The sequence below is a fragment of the Triticum aestivum genome, chromosome 6D (assembly GCF_018294505.1).
Source record: "Triticum aestivum cultivar Chinese Spring chromosome 6D, IWGSC CS RefSeq v2.1, whole genome shotgun sequence".
NCBI lineage: Eukaryota > Viridiplantae > Streptophyta > Magnoliopsida > Poales > Poaceae > Triticum > Triticum aestivum.
The window spans coordinates 244,138,895-244,161,027 of record NC_057811.1 but is presented as its reverse complement, the minus strand read 5'-3'; positions in this window follow the sequence as shown (position 1 = coordinate 244,161,027).

Genomic DNA, 22,133 nt, shown 5'->3' with positions numbered 1-22,133 from the left:
TTTGCGATAGAGTACCCGGAGTGTGCCGCTTGTTACTTCGAATCGCTAGGTTTTGCAGATCATCTGCAAGGCAAGTAACACTTTGTTCATACCTTTCATACCCAGTTTTTATTGCATTAGATCTATTCCTCAAACATTGCATGATTAGGATCTAATTAAACTGTGGGTTCTGGGAAGTAGTTGAGGTAGTACCTATTACTTGTTTAATTATCAAACCCTTGGGAGTTACTTCTACGTTGCTATTATATTGCCATGCTATGCTCGTAGACGTGGATTTGGGTTTGAGAGATATTCATGACAGGTGTGAGATTGTTAATAATGGTTTACTTAAGGTGGCAACTAAAACTCACATCTGGGTGGATTGAGGCACCTGGAGAACCCAGTGTTGTCTGTTTGTATAAGGACCGCCACCCAGGCTCAAAGGGATCATAAGATTATTCATGCTAGAAACTTCCATGTGCAGCCACAAGCTATTATGGGCTCTAGCATAGTTGAGTAGGTTACATGATCTCTTGAAGAGGTGGGCTAGCAGATGTAGGGGAAAGTAGGTGTACCGGTCCATCCAGAGTAAAGAGTGATTGTTTCTGAAAGACTGTGTCTCGGTCATCCGTTTCTCAAACATCATGCAGTGCCAGAAATAAAACGGAGGCGATCGAGTCTTGTGGGGAAAAGTGCGCAAACCTCTGCAGAGTGTACAAACTAATCATGGTTAGCCGTGTCCCCGGTTATGGACAACTTGAGTATCTAGTACCTGGATTATCATTTGAATCTCATCACCATGTTACTTTTAATTAATTTTGTGGGTTAATGATGACACTTAATTGGGATTGAGTTGGAGGTACTTTATCAATGTTTAACAACCACCATGATAGTTAAATAAAATTTATTCCTTTGAAGTAGGATAAAATTGGCTTTTCGCAAAACTATAACCATAGAGCTTTCCACCAGCCTTATATGCATGTAGTATAGCCTTGTTATTATTCATTATCCTCTATGTGTTGCTTTGCCAGCATATTCTATGTGCTGACCCATTTTCGGGCTGCAACGTTTCATGTTGCAGACTTTTCAGACGACGAGTAAGGTGCCTTAGGTCGTGGTCTTATACTCAGTGATGCCGCTGGAGTTGATGGACTCACTTATCTTCCAAGTCTTCCGCTGTTATAGTTTTTAGATGGCCTTAAGCCTTGTTTATCATATTTAGTCTCTTCGGAGATATTCGATGTAATAAGTGTGTGATTGCTACTCTGTTATAAATCCTCCATTTGTACTGTGCGTGTCAGCATTACTGATCCAGGGATGACACTGGTGCACAGCAGCACAGACCATTTGAGGTCTGGTCGCTACAGCGAGTGATTCTCCCGGTTTGAATATCATCAATGATTTGTTCGACTGGATGATCTCTTGAGACTCTTGCTCTAACTCGTGAGAGGTTTTGTTTGGGTCGTGGTGGAACATCTTCTTCATCATCTTGTTCTTCCTCTTGGCCTTCTTTGTTGTTGGTGTTGTTGTTCTCTTGTGGAGGTGGAGAGGGAGGTTGATGAGGTTCATCTTGGTGTACATCCTCGTTTTCTTCATCTTGGCGTGTCCCACTTGTGGATGCCTCCGAGTCAACTCTTGGTTCACCTTGTCGTGAGGTAGAAGCTTCCACTTGGACGGACGAGGTACTCTCCTTCACCTCCGTTGGGCGTATCTTGCCAGTAGACAAGTCTTGGATTGCTTCCGAAGGATCTTTGTCTCCTAAATCAATTGGCAATTGCTCTACTTGGGAGCCGTTAGATTCATCAAACTTCACATCTACCGTCTCTTCAACCTTTCGGGTGAAATTGTTGTAGACACGGTAAGTGTGAGAGTTTGAGCCATAACCAAGTAGGAAACCCTCATGAGATTTAGGAGTAAATCTAGAATGACGATGCTTATCAAGAATATAACACTTTGAGCTGAATACTCGAAAGTATCCAACTTGGGGTTTGTTACTGGTGAGAAGCTCGTATGCCGTCTTGCCAATAGCTTGTGAAGATATAGACGATTTGTTGCATGACAAGCTGTCTCAACCGCTTTCGCCCAAAAGTGTTTTGGCGTCTTGTACTCATCAAGCAACGTTCTCACCATCTTAATAAGAGTCCGGTTCTTCCTCTCAACAACTCCATTTTGTTGAGGCCTGTACGTAGTCGAGAACTCATGTGAAATCCCTTCTTCGTCAAGAAAGGTGTCCACATTTGCGTTCTTCAACTCTGTTCCATTGTCACTGCGAACCTTCTTGATCTTCACTTCAAATTGATTTTGGGCCTTCCTAGCGAAGTTCTTGAAGATCTTTTGGACCTGCGATTATCATCAAGAAATAACACCCACGTAAATCTTGAAAAATCATCGACTATGACTAAATCGAACGAGTTTCCACCGAGATTTTTATAGGCGTTTGGACCGAAGAGATCCATATGAAGTAGCTCGAGCGGTCTTCTCGTGGTCATGATGTTCTTCATGGGGTGGCTTCCTCCAACCTGTTTTCCTGCTTGACAAGCACTGCACAATCTATCCTTGTCAAATATAACGTCTTCTACTCCAAGGATATGATCACCTTTAATAAGCTTATCAAGATTTCGCTTGCCCACATGGCCTAACCTTCTATGCCACAACCAAACTTTAGAAGATTTAGCAATTAAGTAAGTTCTAGGTTGAGCCTTTTTAGTGAAATCAACAATGTATAGATCACCTCTACGTATACCGGTAAAGACCATGTTATGATTATCTCTTCGAAACACTTGGCAATCTACTTCAGTAAATAGTACATTGAATCCAAAGTCAGCTAGTTTAGATACGGAAAGTAAATTATAGCCAAGAGATTCAACGAGCATAACATTTTGGATGGAGCTGTCATGTGAGATGGCCACCTTACCAAGGCCAACCACCTTACCCTTTGAGTTATCACCAAAAGTGACATACTTTCGAGGGCCGTCATTTTCAGCAAGCTCACGAAACATATCCTTTTCTCTAGTCATGTGATCGGTACATCCACTATCAAGAACCCATTCGTTTCCTCCAGCCATATAGCCGCGAAGGTTAGCCATAAGACCAAAGTGTCTCATAGACTCATCGAGATCGAAGTCACTATCATCATCCTCATCATAGTATCCATGTTCAACATCGTCTTGTGATTGATCATTACCTAGAGAGAGTGATTCATTAGATGTATGATCATGGCAATATTCATCTTTATGAATTCTAATGACTTCCAAGATGATATTAATAATGATTCCGACATCTCCTTTGGCACGCATAAGGTCACAAAGCTCAAATAAACAATCACCAAACTTAGGATCTTTAGGATTCATCTTATTTAAAGCAATAGACTTTTGAAGAATCACATCTAGATTTTGCAAGGAATAGTTTGGAAATCGTTCCTCAAGAAATCTCCATATGGTGTAAGCACAATCAAGAGTAGGCAAGCAAACAATAGAATTTCTAGGCAATCCTCTAATGGTAAGATTGATAGTTCTAAGATTGTGGATCATGTACTCATCAGAGGTAGGATGCAAGGGGTCAACAAGAGGTGCACACGGGTTAGTAATGTACTTGTTCCAATGATATTCATTGAAAATCTCAAGCATCTCATTTTTCCAAGCATTAAAGAACTCCCCATCAAGCATAGGCACTCTACCTCTAAAACTCCCCATCGTAGACTCATCCATCTTCCTCCAATGGCGATTAAACCAAAGCAATGGAGACCAATGCTCTGATACCAATTGAAAGGATCGAGAAGAGGTGTCTAGAGGGGGTGATTAGACCCTCAACAAAGAAAAGCAGCATTTTTAAATTTCTTCAAGTTAAGGTGGAGTTTTAGCACAAGTTTAAACATTCGCAATACATTTCAAGCAAGCGTGGCAAGAGTATATGAGCAGCGGAAAGTAAAGCATGCAAGTTGCAAGAAAGTAAAGGGATGGGATTGGAGTGTGCAAACACAATTGGTGACACGGAGATTTTTGGCGTGGTTCCGATAGGTGGTGCTATCATACATCCACGTTGGAGGAGACTTCAACCCCCGAAGCTTAAGGTTGCGCGAGTCCACGGAGGGCTCCACCCACGAAGGGTCCATGAAGAAGCAACCTTGTCTATCCCACCATGGCCGTCGCCCACGAAGGACTTGCCTCACTTGGGTAGATCTTCACGAAGTAGGCGATCTCCTTGCCCTTACAAACCCCTTGGTTCAACTCCACATTCTTATTGGAGGCTCCCAAGTGACACCTAACCAATCTAGGAGACACCACTCTCCAAAAGGTAATAGATGGTGTGTTGATGATGAAATCCTAGCTCTTGTTCTTCAAATGATAGTCTCCCCAACACTCAACTCTCTCTCTCTCTCTCAGATTTGGCTATGCTGGAAAGATTATTTGAGTGGAAAGCAACTTGGGGAAGGCTAGAGATCAAGATTCTTGTGGTTGGATTGTAATGTCTTGGTCTCAACACATGAGTAGGTGGTTCTCTCTCAGAAAATGAATGCTGGAAGTGTAGGCACATTCTGATGGCTCTCTCCTCTAATGGAGAATGGGTGGAGGGGTATATATAGCCTCCACACAAAATCTAGTCATTACACACAATTTACCAAACTCGGTGGGACTGAATAGTGAAACTCGGTTGGACCAATATGGTTCAAAATGTGAACGTTAGAATTTCCGGTGGGACCGACATGATCAACTCGGTGGGACCGATGTGCTAGGGTTAGGGTAAAACCTAAACTTGGTTTGAGCGATTACACAAACTCGGTGAGACTGATTTTGGTAACAAGCAAACAGAGAGTTGGTCGAGCAAACTCAGTGGGACCGACTGCACATCTCGGTGGGACCGAAATAATTGCAACAGGCAACAAAGAGTTTGCAAGCCCGTCTCGGTGAGTCCGAGATCCCATCGGTGAGACCGAACTGATTAGGGTTTCTAGCAGTGGCTATGTCAAGTGAACTCGGTGGCGCTGGATAGATCAAATTGGTGGGGCCGAGTTTGACTTTAGTCTTAGGACATATGTGGAAATGAGAAAGTGGTTGAGGGCTTTTGGATCATATCACCAAGCATTTTGAGAAAGCAAGCCATTAAGCAACACCTCATCCCCTTTTAATAGTATTGGTTTTTCCTATGGACTCAATGTGATCTTTGATCACTAAAATGAAAATGTAGAGTCTTGAGCTTTTGCCAATCTTTGTCCTTGGCTTCTAGAAAGGGTTCCACATCCTCTTGTCCATGCCACTCCACTGTTTAACTCATCTGAAATATACTAGATAAAAATGTTAGTCCAACAAGAGATATGTTGACATTAATTATCAAAATCACCCTGGGAGCACTTGTGCTTTCAGTGTGCATCCAACTTCCTTGCTCATGAAGACCTAAAGCATTTGAGGAAGCTCGTCACGGGAATATGCAAGCAAAGTTCTATCATTTCAAAATCACACTAGTGTAATCATGAAACATATAAAAATCTCTATATGTGATACATGGTGCTCTGAAGCATGAGTGTGTATAAAGGATAGTAGTGTGCCCCATCTCTATTTTGTTCTCTCCCTCTCTTTTCATCTTTTTCTTTTTATTTTTTCTTACCCTTTTCCTTTGGCTCTTTGGCTCCTTTTTCTTCTTTCTTTTCTTCTGAAGTAGAGGCACTGATACGGGGTTACCCGATCTTCATGGAAGATATGCTTGACGAATGAATCAATGCCACATCAAGGGTACGAAGGAAACCCTTGATCCCAGCCAACAACATTGTTGGGCAAAGGATAACTAGTGGAACCTGATGAGACCAAAGCCAAGTATTGCAAATGCAACAACCACCAACAAGTATTCGCCCAACCACTCTTAGTTTCCAATCCACACGACCTCGCACGAAGTCGGAAGAAAGAAAAAATCACTCCCTCAATAGTTACTATTGTAAAATCACAAAGTGAGTTTACCCTCTCACAAGGCTGTTGGAAATATGCCCTAGAGGCAATAATAAAATGGTTATTATTATATTTCCTTGTTCATGATAATTGTCTATTGTTCATGCTATAATTGTATTAACTGGAAACCGTAATACATGTGTGAATACATAGACCACAACATGTCCCTAGTGAGCCTCTAGTTGACTAGCTCGTTGATCAATAGATGGTTATGGTTTCCTGACCATGGACATTGGATGTCATTGATAACGGGATCACATCATTAGGAGAATGATGTGATGGACAAGACCCAATCCTAAGCATAGCACAAGATCATGTAGTTCGTTTGCTAAGAGCTTTTCTAATGTCAAGTATCGTAGGAATGCTTTGGGTGTACCAAATGTCACAACGTAACTAGGTGGCTATAAAGGTACACTACAGGTATCTCCGAAAGTGTCTGTTGGGTTGGCACGAATCGAGACTGGGATTTGTCACTCCGTATGACGGAGAGGTATCTCTGGGCCCACTCGGTAATGCATCATCATAATGAGCTCAATGTGACTAAGTAGTTAGTCGCGGGATCATGCATTACGGAACGAGTAAAGTGACTTGCCGGTAACGAGATTGAACGAGGTATTGGGATACCGACGATCGAATCTCGGGCAAGTAACATACCGATTGACAAAGGGAATTGTATACGGGATTGATTGAATCCCCGACATTGTGGTTCATCCGATGAGATCATCGTGGAACATGTGGGAGCCAACATGGATATCCAGATCCCGCTGTTGGTTATTGGCCGGAGAACGTCTCGGTCACTGCATGGTTCCCGAACCCGTAGGGTCTACACACTTAAGGTTCGATGATGCTAGGGTTATAGGGAATAGATATACGTGGTTACCGAATGTTGTTCGGAGTCCTGGATGAGATCCCGGACATCACGAGGAGTTCCGGAATGGTCCGGAGGTAAAGAATAATATATAGGAAGTGAGGTTTTGGCCACCGAAGAGTTTCGGGCGTCACCGGTAATGTATCGGGACCACCGGAGGGTTCCGGGGGTCCACCGGGAGGGGCCACCAGCCCCGGAGGCTTGCATGGACCAAGAGTGGGAAGGGACCAGCCCCTGAGTGGGCTGGTGCGCCTCCCACCAGGGCCCAAGGCGCAGCTTGGAGGGGAAAGGGGGAAACCCTAGGCGCAGATGGGCCTAAGGCCCACCCTAGGGCGCCCCCCCCCCCTCTCTCCCCCTCTTGGCCACCCCCTCCATCCCATCTAGGGCTGCCGCCCCCTTTAGGGGTGGGAACCCTAGAGGGGGCGCACCCTCCTTCCCTGGGGCTGGAGAAGACACGAGTCTCCCTCTCTCTTGGCGCAGCCCTACCCCTCTCCCTCCTCGTCTCTCGCAGTGCTTGGCAAAGCCCTGCTGAAGTGCCACGCTCCTCCACCACCACCACGCCGTCGTGCTGCTACTGGACGGAGTCTTCCCCAACCTCTCCCTCTCCCTTGCTGGATCAAGGCGCGGGAGACGTCACCGGGCTGCACGTGTGTTGAACACGGAGGCACCGTTGTTCGGTGCTTAGATCGGATTCGGCCGCGATCTGAATCGCTTCGTGTACGACTCCACCGACCGCGTTCTTGCAATGCTTCCGCATCGTGATCTTCAAGGGTATGAAGATGCACTCCCCTCTCTCTCGTTGCTAGTTACTCCATAGATTGATCTTGGTGATGCGTAGAAAATTTTCAATTTCTGCTACGTTCCCCAACAGTGGTATCAGAGCCAGGTTTATGCGTAGTTTCTATGCACGAGTAGAACACAAGTTGTTGTGGGCGTTGATTTTGTTCAATTTGCTTATCGTTACTAGTCTTATCTTGATTCGGCGGCATTGTGGGATGAAGCGGCCCGGACCGACCTTACACGTACTCTTACGTGAGACAGGTTCCACCGACTGACATGCACTTGATGCATAAGGTGGCTAGCGGGTGTCTGTCTCTCCCACTTTAGTTGGATCGGATTCGATGAAAAGGGTCCTTATGAAGGGTAAATAGCAATTGGCATATCACCGTTGTGGCTTTTGCGTAGGTAAGAAACGTTCTTGCTAGAAACCCATAGCAGCCACGTAAAACATGCAACAACAATTAGAGGACGTCTAACTTGTTTTTGCAGGGTATGCTATGTGATGTGATATGGCCAAAAGGATGTGATGAATGATATATGTGATGTATGAGATTGATCATGTTCTTGTAATAGGAATCACGACTTGCATGTCGATGAGTATGACAACCGGCAGGAGCCATAGGAGTTGTCTTAATTTATTGTATGACCTGCGTGTCAATGAAAACGCCATGTAATTACTTTACTTTATTGCTAACCGTTAGCCATAGTAGTAGAAGTAATAGTTGGCGAGACAACTTCATGAAGACACGATGATGGAGATCATGATGATGGAGATCATGATGATGGAGATCATGGTGTCATGCCGGTGATGAAGGTGATCATGCCACGCCTCGAAGATGGGGATCAAAAGGCGCAAGATGATATTGGCCATATCATGTCACTTTATGATTTGCATGTGATGTCTGTCATGTTTACATCTTATTAGCTTAGAACGACGGTAGCATAAATAAGATGATCCCTCACTAAAATTTCAAGAATGTGTTCCCCCTAACTGTGCACCGTTGTGAAGGATCGTTGTTTCGAAGCACCACGTGATGATTGGGTGTGATAGATTCTAACGTTCGCATACAACGGGTGTAAGCCAGATTTACACATGTGAAACACTTAGGTTGACTTGACGAGCCTAGCAAGTACAGACATGGCCTCGGAACACAAGAGACCGAAAGGTCGAACATGAGTCGTATAGCAAATACGATCAACATGAAGATGTTCACCGATGATGACTAGTCCGTCTCACGTGATGATCGGACACGGCCTAGTTGACTCGGATCATGTATCACTTAGATGACTAGAGGGATGTCTATCTGAGTGGGAGTTCATTAAATAATTAGATGAACTTAATTATCATGAACATAGTCAAAAGGTCTTTGCAAATTATGTCGTAGCTTACGCTTTAGTTCTACTGTTTAAGATATGTTCCTAGAGAAAATTTAGTTGAAAGTTGATAGTAGCAATTATGCGGACTGGGTCCGTAAACTGAGGATTGTCCTCATTGCTGCACAGAAGGCTTATGTCCTTAATGCACCGCTCGGTGTGCTGAACCTCGAACGTCGTTTGTAGATGTTGCGAACATCTGACATACACGTTTTGATGACTACGTGATAGTTCAGTGCGTAATGTTAAAACGGTATAGAATTGAGGCACCGAAGACGTTTTGAAACATCGCGGAACATATGAGATGTTTCAAGGGCTGAAATTGGGATTTCAGGCTTGTGCCCCACGTCAAGAGGTGTGAGACCTCCGACAAGTTTCTTAAGCCTACAAACTAAGGGAGAAAAGCTCAATCGTTGAGCATGTGCTCAGATTGTCTGAGTACTACAATCGCTTGAATCGAGTGGGAGTTGTCTTCGAGATGAGATAGTGATGGTTCTCCAAAGTCACTGCCACCAAGCTACTGGAGCTTCGTGATGAACTATAACATATCAGGGATAGATATGATGATCCTTGAGCTATTCGCGATGTTTGACACCGCGAAAGTAGAAATCAAGTAGGAACATCAATTGTTGATGGTTAGTAAAACCACTAGTTTCAAGAAGGGCAAGGGCAAGAAGGGATACTTCATGAAACGGCAAATCAGTTGCAGCTCTAGTGAAGAAACCCAAGGTTGAACCCAAACCCGAGACTAAGTGCTTCTGAAATGAGGGGAACGGTCACTAAAGCAAAACTGCCCTAGATACTTCGTAGATGAGAAGGCTGGCAAGGTCGACAGAAGTATATTGGATATACATTATATTAATGTGTACTTTACTAGTACTCCTAGTAGCACCAGGGTATTAGATACTGGTTCGGTTGCTAAGTGTTAGTAACTCGAAATAAAAGCTGCGGAATAAACGGGGACTAGCTAAAGATGAGATGACGATATGTGTTGGAAGTGTTTCCAAGGTTGATGTGATCAAGCATCGCATGCTCCCTCTACCATCGAGATTGGTGTTAAACCTAAATAATTGTTATTTGGTGTTTGCGTTGACATGATTGGATTATGTTTATCGCAATACGGTTATTCATTTAAGGAGAATAATGGTTGCTCTTTTTATTTGAATAATACCTTCAATGGTCTTGCACCTAAAATGAATGGTTTGTTGAATCTCGATCGTAGTGATACACATGTTCATACCAAAAGATATAAGATAGTAATGATAGTACCACATACTTGTGGCACTGCTATTTGAGTCATATTGGGATAAAATGCATGAAGAAGCTCCATGTTGATGGATCTTTGGACTCACTCGTTTTTGAAAAGATTGAGACATGCGAACCATGTCTATTGGTATATATGCATGAAGAAACTCCATACAGATGGATCATTTGGACTCACTTGATTTTGAATAACTTGAGACATGCAAATCATACCACATGGGCAAGATGACTGAAAGGCCTCGTTTTCAGTGAGATGGAACAAGAGAGCAACTTGTTGGAAGTAATACATTTTGATGTGTGCAGCCCAATGAGTGCTGAGGCACGCAGTGGATATCGTTATGTTCTTACTTCACAGATGATTTAAGTAGATGCTAAGTATATTTACTTGATGAAACACAAGTCTGAATTATTGAAAGGTTCAAGTAATTTCAGAGTGAAGTTGAAGATCGTCGTGACAAGAGGATAAAATATCTGAGTTACGAGTTTGGCACACAATTAAGACATTGTGGAAATTGTTTCACGACTAATACCGCCTGGAACACCATAGTGTGATGGTGTGTCCGAACATCATAACTGCACCCTATTGGATATAGTGCATACCATGATGTCTCTTATCGAATTACCACTGTCATCTATGGGTTAGGCATTAGAGACAACCGCATTCACTTTAAATAGGGCACCACGCAATTCCGTTGAGACGGCACCGTATGAACTATGGTTTAGAGAAACCTAAGCTGTCGTTTCTTAAGAGTTTGGGGCTGCGATGCTTATGTGAAAAAGTTTCAGGCTGATAAGCTCGAACCCAAAGCGGATAAATGCATCTTCATAGGACACCCAAAAACAGTTGGGTATACCTCCTGTCTCAGATCTGAAAGCAAAAGGGATTGTTCCTAGAATCGGGTCCTTTCTCGAGGAAAAGTTTCTCTCGAAAGAATTGAGTGGGAGGATGGTGGAGACTTGATGAGGTTATTGAACCGTCACTTCAACTAGTGTGCAGCAGGGCACAGGAAGTTGTTCCTGTGGAGCCTACACCAATTGAAGTGGAAGTTGATGATAGTGATCATGAAACTTCGGATCAAGTCACTACCAAACCTCGTAAGTTGACAAGGATGCGTACTACGTCATAATGGTACGGTAATCATGTCTTGGAAGTCATGTTGCTAGACAACAATGAACCTACGAACTATGGAGAAGCGATGGTGGGCCCGGATTTCGACGAATGGCTCGAGGCCATAAAATCCGAGAGGATCCATGTATGAAAACAAAGTATAGACTTTGGAAGAACTACTTGATGGTCGTAAGGCTGTTGGGTACAGGTGGATTTTAAAAGGAAGACGGACAATGATGGTAAGTGTCACCATTAAGAAAGCTCGACTTGTCGTTAAGATGTTTTCCGACAAGTTCAAGGAGTTGACTACGATGAGACTTTCTCACTCGTAGTGATGCTAAGAGTCTGTTGGAATTATATTAGCAGTTATTGCATTATTTATGAAATCTTGCAGATAGGATGTTAAAACACTGTTTCATCGATGATTTTCATGAGGAAGGGTTGTATGTGATACAACCAGAAGGTTTTGTCAATCCTGAAAGATGCTAACAAGTATGCAAAGCTCCAGCGATCCTTCTAAGGACTGGAGTAAGCATCTCGGAGTTGGAATATGCGCTTTGATAAGATGATAAAAGATTTTGGGTTTATACAAAGTTTATGAGAAACTTGTATTTCCAAAGAAGTGAGTGGGAGCACTATAGAATTTCTGATGAGTATATGTTGTTGACATATTGTTGATCGGAAATGATGTAGAATTTCTGGAAAGCATATAGGGTTGTTTGAAAAGTGTTTTTCAATGGAAAACCTGTATTAAGCTACTTGAACATTGAGCATCAAGATCTATAAGGATAGATCAAAGCGCTTAATAGTACTTTCAAATGAATACATACCATGAAAAGATTTTGAACGAGTTCAAAATAGATCGGCAAAGAAGGAGTTCTTGGCTGTGTTATAAGGTGTGAGTATTGAGTAAGACTCAATACCTGACCATGGCAGAAGAGAGAGAAAGGACGAAGGTCGTCCCGTATGCTTTAGACGTAGGCTCTACAGTATGCTATGATGTGTACCGCACCTGAAGTGTGCCTTGCCATGAGTCGGTCAAGGGGTACAAGAGTGATCCAGGAATGGATCATAGGACAGCGGTCAAGGTTATCCTTAGTAACTAGTGGACTAAGGAAATTTTCTCGATTATGGAGGTGGTAAAAGAGTTCGTCGTAAAGGGTTACGCCGATGCAAACTTTGACACTAATCTGGATGACTCTGAGTAGTAGACCGGATTCGTATAGTAGAGCAGTTATTTGGAATAGTTCCAAATAGCGCGTGGTAGCTGCATCTAGGAGATGACATAGAGATTTGTAAAGCACACACGGATCTGAAAGGTTCAGACCCGTTGACTAATAACCTCTCTCACAAGCGTGATATGATAAAACACCATGGGTGTTGGATTCATTGCAATCACATAGTGATGTGAACTAGATTATTGACTCTAGTGCAAGTGGGAGACTATTGGAAATATGCCCTAGAGGCAATAATAAAATGGTTATTATTATATTTCCTTATTCATGATAATTGTCTATTGTTCATGCTATAATTGTATTAACTGGAAACCGTAATACATGTGTGAATACATAGACCACAACATGTCCCTAGTGAGCCTCTAGTTGACTAGCTCGTTGATCAATAGATGGTTATGGTTTCCTGACCATGGACATTGGATGTCATTGATAACGGGATCACATCATTAGGAGAATGATGTGATGGACAAGACCCAATCCTAAGCATAGCACAAGATCGTGTAGTTCGTTTGCTAAGAGCTTTTCTAATGTCAAGTATCATTTCCTTAGACCATGAGATTGTGCAACTCCCAGATACCGTAGGAATGCTTTGGGTGTACCAAATGTCACAACGTAACTAGGTGGCTATAAAGGTACACTACAGGTATCTCCGAAAGTGTCTGTTGGGTTGGCACGAATCGAGACTGGGATTTGTCACTCCGTATGACGGAGAGGTATCTCTGGGCCCACTCGGTAATGCATCATCATAATGAGCTCAATGTGACTAAGTAGTTAGTCGCGGGATCATGCATTACGGAACGAGTAAAGTGACTTGCCGGTAACGAGATTGAACGAGGTATTGGGATACCGACGATCGAATCTCGGGCAAGTAACATACCGATTGACAAAGGGAATTGTATACGGGATTGATTGAATCCCCGACATTGTGGTTCATCCGATGAGATCATCGTGGAACATGTGGGAGCCAACATGGGTATCCAGATCCCGCTATTGGTTATTGGCCGGAGAACGTCTCGGTCACTGCATGGTTCCCGAACCCGTAGGGTCTACACACTTTAAGGTTCGATGACGCTAGGGTTATAGGGAATAGATATACGTGGTTACCGAATGTTGTTCGGAGTCCTGGATGAGATCCCGGACGTCACGAGGAGTTCCGGAATGGTCCGGAGGTAAAGAATAATATATAGGAAGTGAGGTTTTGGCCACCGAAGAGTTTCGGGCGTCACCGGTAATGTATCGGGACCACCGGAGGGTTCCGGGGGTCCACCGGGAGGGGCCACTAGCCCCGGAGGCTTGCATGGGCCAAGAGTGGGAAGGGACCAGCCCCTGAGTGGGCTGGTGCGCCTCCCACCAGGGTCCAAGGCGCAGCTTGGAGGGGAAAGAGGGAAACCCTAGGCGCAGATGGGCCTAAGGCCCACCCTAGGGCGCGCCCCTTCTCTCCCCCTCTTGGCCGCCCCCCTCCATCCCATCTAGGGCTGCCGCCCCCCTAGGGGTGGAAACCCTAGAGGGGGCGCACCCTCCTCCCCTCCTCCTATAAATAGTGGGGGTTTTGGGGCTGGAGAAGACACGAGTCTCCCTCTCTCTTGGCGCAGCCCTACCCCTCTCCCTCCTCGTCTCTCGCAGTTCTTGGCGAAGCCCTGCTGAAGTGCCACGCTCCTCCACCACCACCACGCCGTCGTGCTGCTGCTGGACGGAGTCTTCCCCAACCTCTCCCTCTCCCTTGCTGGATCAAGGCGCGGGACACGTCACCGGGCTGCACGTGTGTTGAACGCGGAGGCACCGTTTTTCGGTGCTTAGATCGGATTCGGCCGCAATCTGAATCGCTTCGTGTACGACTCCACCGACCGCACTCTTGCAACGCTTCCCAATCGCAATCTTCAAGGGTATGAAGATGCACTCCCCTCTCTCTCGTTGCTAGTTACTCCATAGATTGATCTTGGTGATGCGTAGAAAATTTTGAATTTCTGCTACGTTCCCCAACAAAGGCAACATTACAAGAGCTAAGGAGGAAGTGAACTCTCAAACAAGATTCTGGTTGCACTCAGCTAACCTATTCTGAAACCAAACTGCCAAAGAGTTGTGGCTGAAGTGGGGAAAGGGGTATTTATACTAGGAAAAACCCTCATAGTTTAGGTGTGAAACTACTCCAAAAGAGGGGCTCAAAGTCATGCTAACTAGCTCGACAAGGGAGCAAACTCATGGAGTCTCGTACAACAATTAATGGTCTAGACAACTTGCATTGGAACTCTCATACCCTTTGATTCGGGACTCCAAATGTTGCACCATTTGATTTTCCTGAAAGTAGGCTTCATATGTTGTCTAATTTGTACTCCCACATGTCCTGGATACTCATATATTTGCATGCATGGTGCATCAAGTTCTGGGACTAATTCTGGGACTACGCATGCAACAATAGATTGCTAGGATGGCTTACTATTCTTCTCTGAGATGTAACTAGTTGGCCTTGTCACCAAAACATGCTTTACATCATAGGTGAAACTTGTTCTCTTCAAACTTGGTGTATGGGCTTTAGAACTTGTTTCTTCATGAGCTAAACTTGTTTCTTCATGTGCTGAAAGTTGTTGGTAGCCCTCAGCATTGTACCTGAGTAAAATTAGCTAGATCAGCTAGGAGCGCATTCACCTCTTGTTCTATTTGTTTGGTATGGTTCCTTGTCATGGGACCCAAATAGGTCTTCTTTGTAGAAGCTTCATTTGATAGCTGAGATTTATGATGAGGAGAAGATGATGAATGAGGTGAACCTATGATGTCCTCATCATCCTCCCCCTCTTCAAAAGGAGTCATCCTCGACTCTTAACTCTCTTGATCAAAGCATGGATATTGACCAACAATATTGAATGTGAACAATAGCTTGGCTCCCTGTTCCTTCTCATATTTACCTTTGGTTTACGTAGATCATCATCCACATGCATGCATAATAGTAATGACAGTAGTAGCTTTAACGCCCTTAAAACAAATATTATGGAAACACTAGCATATGTGTTCACCTGATCGTCACCATGGCACAATAGTATTTGCATCCCATGAATGCTCGTCATGATATATTTCTCATGTTGGTGTTGTTGCATCTCAATATGGAAAGTGCTTCTCGTGTTGTCGTGATGTTTATAAATGAAGCTTACTGTTCTGCTGCAACCAAATAATCTTAATTGCCTAGGATGGTCCTTGTCATCTTCCCTTCCTTTAAGAAAAACCATCCTTGGTTTTTGATAACCTGCAGCAGCACTAAGGGCAACAAACAACATATATGCATGGTATATGAGGATGGCACACCTTTTGTTGTTATCAAGATTTTGCACATTCCAAATTTCAGAAAAGTAATATTCATATGAACAAACCATCTTACTCAATAAGTCAACATAAGTTATGGGTTTGTAAAAATTGTTGCTTGTTTTGCAAATATAAGCTGGGGGCATAGTAGAACCATTAACATCATTCCTACTCCGTGAAAAACATGTTGTGGTCATTTCAAAGCCAAAATCAGAACTATTTATGTGCAACACAACATATTTTGCCAGCAAGAATGTCTCATATGATAGTTTAGATTTTCGTATAGTAAAGTCGTGCAAATCTGGAGAACAAAGTATTAGTATTGACCGCTCATCAACTCGGTTTGTGAGAAGTTTTGTGCATCCAAAACATGAACATATGGGGACAAACAAATGAATGACACATTAACCATAATCATATAGTTTCTTATCATGTGACACAAACTTTTTCACATAAGAATGGTTGTTCGAATGATTATGTTTTAGTTCTGCAGGTCTATTGCAAGTAATGCATATTTTGTCCACAACAAACTTCCCACCAACACCATCATCTGCAATCAAATTAAAGTTAAAAGAGTCGGTGTAGGTTTTATAGAGAGAGTACAAATGTGTGTTTTCAGAAATTTTCATGATAGGATAACTCAATCAATATATTGTGCAAGCGTGGCATAATATAAGGAATGAACATGAGTTATTTCATCAAGCATTTTATCATGCGCTACTAATTTCTCATTACCAAAATGATAGGCAATCATGTGATCCAATGGTTCAGGCATAGTAGAACAAGCAACCATAGAAGCATTGTTGCAGTACAGTTATACTTATAATCATTCTCTTGTTCTTTTGTAATTTTACTTCAATACCATCTTCCTCCTCTTGATCAAGCAATCGTTCCTCATGAGCACATGATGAATCATCAACTCTAGTTTGCTTCTCTTCTTATTCCTCAATGTTGTGGGAAAGTCTATCAGCATCGGATTCCTCTTCCTAAAAGAAAACATGTACATTGCAAGGAATAGAAAGAGTTATGTTAGTTTCAGAATACTCACATTTTGTATTAGCTAATTCTCACAGTTCCTTTGGTGTATCCCTTGAACTCCCTTTTGTGGTGGGACTCTCAATGTCACTTTTAGCGGAATCACACAGATCACTTTTTATAATATCACTCTCACATATTTTGGCTATGTGGCTCTCATTCTCACTTGGTATTTGATGTGCATTGGTCACTACAGATTTTTGACCAACAGCGATGCTCTTTGCTTGATGCAAGCACCTTTTTCTCATAGAAAATCTACTTACTAGCAGCGAACAACCCATTCTCCTTGTTGTTCTCCGCATAGCTTAGCCTCTTCACAGGAATGATTCCTAAAGGGGACTGAATACCCAAGGTGAATGGATGTGCATGTTGTTTCTGAATTCTCCTTTATTCATCTATGATAAAAGTCACAAGGTCTTGCATACTTCCATCATATTTCAAGCGAATGATAGCAGCCACATCATGATCCGAACCACTTTTAAAATATTCCCTTGCTACATATGTATCCACAACATTGGCACAATATATTGAAACCTTCAACTCATCATAATATGCTTGGACATAATTGAAACCATGTTTAATGCTCTTCATGTGACAAAACAAATATTCTTCATACTGTGTTGGTACAAACTCCTTCCTCATGATCTCCTTCAAGTCGATCCATGTTCATACAAACCTCCTTTTGCGGTGGTACTTCCACCACTTGCAAGCATACTCTTCAAACTCCATGGTTGCTCAAAGCACTTATTTTGTTTGTGGAAATTTCTACAACTCCAACTCCATGAATTGTACCCATTCAAGGTACTCCTTCGGATCAGCACTTCCGTAGAAAGGAAGTTCCACATACTCATGACCTAGCATGGTTAGTTTTGCAAAATCCCTACACTGCTAGAAGCATATATGTGTGTACCAACTCAAGCTCACCTTCACTTACCAAGTGAAGCTCATGTAACTTCCAAGTGATAGCAGAATCATGCTCAACCGTGGTGCCATTGGTTGGTATAAAAAGAGTGATAATCAAAAGAATAGAAGTCAAGGGTTGCAGATGTGGGGCTATTTTATGGCGCTTCGTAGGGTATATATGTAACAAAAGATGCACTAATCTGTAATCTAGATGTTGTTGAACCAAGTAATCATCCACACAAGATTCTAATGCCATAGTTGCTCAATGAGATATAAATGAGGTATATGCAACTCACACCAAGGAATAAAATTTGTTGGAAGCAAGGATTGAATAGTTTACACACTTGACATGTTTCAGCTCACAACACTAACATGGATTTCTCAAGATAAGTGAAGAATAGTCCCAAATTTCTCTCTTTTGCTTCTTGCGCACAATTTCTTTTCTTTGGGCATATCTTTCTTTCTCTCTTGTCTTTTCCTCTTTTTTACTTTTTTTACCAAATTTTAACAAGGGACTTGGATCTGAACACACACTTTGGTGGAATCATGAAAATTACAATGGATAAGCTCAAACAACAAGAACATGCAGCTGAAACTTTGGCAGCAAAGGCACATGGACTGATCTGATTTTTCTGGGTGGAAAACATGGTGGGAATCATATCTAACAAGGATGATTGGGAAGAGCACAGAGTGATCTTTCCAAAATGCATAAAAACACTCAAAACAGAATCCAGATGACAAAGATACGCATGATTTGGTGGAGGATGCAGATCTGGAATTTGTGCACGAAAATGAACAAAAACACGCCAGAATGAATGGGGGAAAGCTCAGCAACTAAAAAGAAAAGATATAATGGATAAGAATTTGATAAAACTCACTAAACAATAGATTAAAGGCTGCAGATGGCTAGGTAAAGGTATTTTTTTGTGGGACTATTTTCTAGACTTTAGGATGAACAAGAACACGAACTAAACTAGGGATACAAGAATCCTAACATGACCACTGAAGCTCTAATTCCAAGATGACACGGGGTTGTCTAATATTCACAGAGGATTTGCTTGACGACCGAATCAATGTCACCTGAAGGGTACGAAGGAAACTCATGTCTACTATGCAACTTTATTCTTGTAGACACGTGTTGGGCCTCCAAGCGTAGAGTTTTGTAGCACAGTAGCAATTTTCCCTCAAGTGGATGACCTAAGGTTTATCAGTCCGTGAGAGGTGTAGGATGAAGATGGTCCCTCTCAAACGACCCTGCAACCAAATACAAGAAATCTCTTGTGTCCCCAACACACCCAATACAATGGAAAATTGTATAGGTGCACTAGTTCGGCGAAGAGATGGTGAAAAAAAGTGTAATATGGATGGTAGAAATATATTTTTATAATCGGAATAAATAAAAACAGCAGGTTAGCAAATAGTAAACGGGCACAAAAACGGTATTGCAATGCTTGAAAATGAGGCCTAGGGTCCGTAATTTCGCTAGTGCAATCTCTCAACAATGCTAATATAATTGGATCATATAACCATCCCTCAAAGTGCGATGAAGAATCACTCCAAAGTTCCTATCTAGCGGAGAACATAAGAATAAATTGTTTGTAGGGTACGAAACCACCTCAAAGTTATTCTTTCCGTTCGATCTATTCAAGAGTTCGTACTAAAATAACACAAAGCTATTCTTTCCGTTCAATCTATCCTGGAGTTCGTACTAAAATAACACCAAAGCAAATTCATATTCATAATACTCAATCCAACACAAAAGAACTTCAAAGAGTGCCCCAAGATTTCTACCGGGGAAACAAAGACAAGAACGTGCATCACCCATATGCATAGATTACCCTAGTGTCACCTCGGGAATCCGCGAGTTGAGTGCCAAAACATATATCAAGTGAATCAATACGATACCCCATTGTCACCACGAGTATTCAATTGCAAGACATATATCAAGTGCTCTCAAATCCATAAAAGTGTTCAATCCGATAACAACGAAATCTCAAAGGGAAAAACTCAATTCATCACAACAAGATAGAGAGGGGAAAACACCATATGATCCGACTATATTAACAAAGTTCGCGATACATGAAGAACGTGACATCTCAAGAACACGAGAGAGAGAGAGAGAGAGATTAAACACATAGCTACTGGTACAAACCCTCAGCCCCGAGGGTGGACTACTCATTCCTCATGATGGTGGCCGCCGGGATGATGAAGATGGCCACCGGAGATGATTCCCCCCTCCGGTAGGGTGCTGGAACGGGGTCTATTGGTTTTCGGTGGCTACAGAGCCTTGCGGCGGCGAAACTTCTGTTCTAGGTTAACCCCTGATTGTTTCTCTCTTTATAGGACTTTTTGGCGTTGGTTTCACGCTAAGATGGGCCTCAAGGTGAGCACAACCCACCGGGGCAAGCCAGGCGCGCCCTGGTGGGTTGTGCCCTCCTCGTGGCTCTTCTGGCCCTCCCACGAAGCTTCGGGGGTCTCTTTTGTTCCAAAAAAAATCGTCAAAAAGTTTCAGCTCATTTGGAGAACTTTCATTTTTGCACACAAACAACACCACGGTAGTTCTGCTGAAAACAGCGTTACTCCGGGTTAGTTCCATGCAAATCATACCAAAACCGTATAAAGTTGTTGTAAACATGGCATGAATACTTCATAAATTATAGATACGTTGGAGACGTATCAGCATCCCCAAGCTTAATTCCTACTCGTCCCCGAGTAGGTAAATGATAAAAGAAATAATTTATGAAGTGTGAATGCTAGCAAAGTGCATAAGTTTGATCAATGATAATTTCAATCACTTTTCCTAGCATCATAATAGCAACTCTTTCTCATAAAACTTATCATGATGAAGTATCAGTTGAAAATGGAATATTTGTTGTGGAAAGCTACCTATCATATTCATCACATATTCTTTTTCTTTTGTAGCATGGACATTTGGACTTTTATATGATTCAAAGCAATAGCTAGTTTTGACATAAAGATTTCAATACTCAAGCATATCAACAAGCAACCATGTCTTTCAAAATATGAACACTAAAGCAAGTTATCCCTAGCCCATTATGCTCAATCATTGATCCATTCATGAAACACACTCGCATATTAGCTACACCCAATGCTCATGTACGATCATAGTGCCCCTTAGTCAGTGCTTTATAAGAGAAGATGGAGACTCGAATAAAAATAAAAATAGCATAAAGTAAATAGAAATCCCCTTCGCAGAGGGAAGTAGGGATTTGTAGAGGTGCCAGAGCTCAAAGCGAAAATTGAGAGATAAAAACATTTTGAGAGGCATACTTTTCCCACCAACGAAAACGACTTAAAGCTCCCAACACTTTCCATGCTAGATATATCATAGGCGATTCCCAAATAGAAAATAAAGTTTATTCCTTTTTCCACCATACTTTCACTTTCAATGGCTAATCGTATCCACGGGTGCCCTCCATACCAACACTTTCCAAGGAATTTATTATTTGACAACATAAAGTAAATTCATTTTTCATTTCGGGACTAGGCATCCCTAATACCTTTGCCTTACTCTCGTGCAATGACAAGTGAATAAACACTCATCGTGAGAATAACACATCTAGCATGGAAAATATTGGCCACCCCTCACCGCCTCGCGAGCGGTACGAGCACACAAAAGATAAATTTATTTTGAAAATTAGAGATGGCACATACAAATTTGCTTAGAACGGCAAAAGAATACCGCATATAGGTAGGTATAGTTGACTCATGTGGCAAAACTGGTTTAAAGGATTTTGGATGCACAAGTAGTGATCATACTTAGTGCAAAATGAAGGCTAGCAAAAGATTGAGAAGCGACCAACCAAGAAATGAATAATCTCATAAGCGAGCATTGAGCATAATTAACACCGAATAATGCACCACACGTAGGATGTAATTTCATTGCATAACTATTGACTTTCGTTCTTGCATAGGGAATCACAAACCTTAACACCAATATTTTCCAATGATTTTCATGAGAGTTTTTATTATATTCTTCTTGGATATCTATCACTTTGGAACTAATTTTCATGTGTTGCTTTTGATAAGCTCAAACAAATATAAGTGAAGATCATGAGCATAATATTTTTTCTCTCAAATTAAATTAAGTGAAGCAAGATAGAATTTCTTCAAAAATACTAAAGCACACCGTGCTCAAAAATATATAAGTGAAGCACTAGAGAAATTCCATAGAAAAGAGCTTCGTTGACAGGATGTGCGTGCCGCTTACCTAGCCTCCCTGGCAACTATTTGAGGACTCTATTTTATTTAAAAACTTTCAGATCTAAGTACTTTATTAAAACAGCAAGCAAAACAAAATAAAATGGCATTCCAAGGATAGCACAACTCATGTGAAGAAG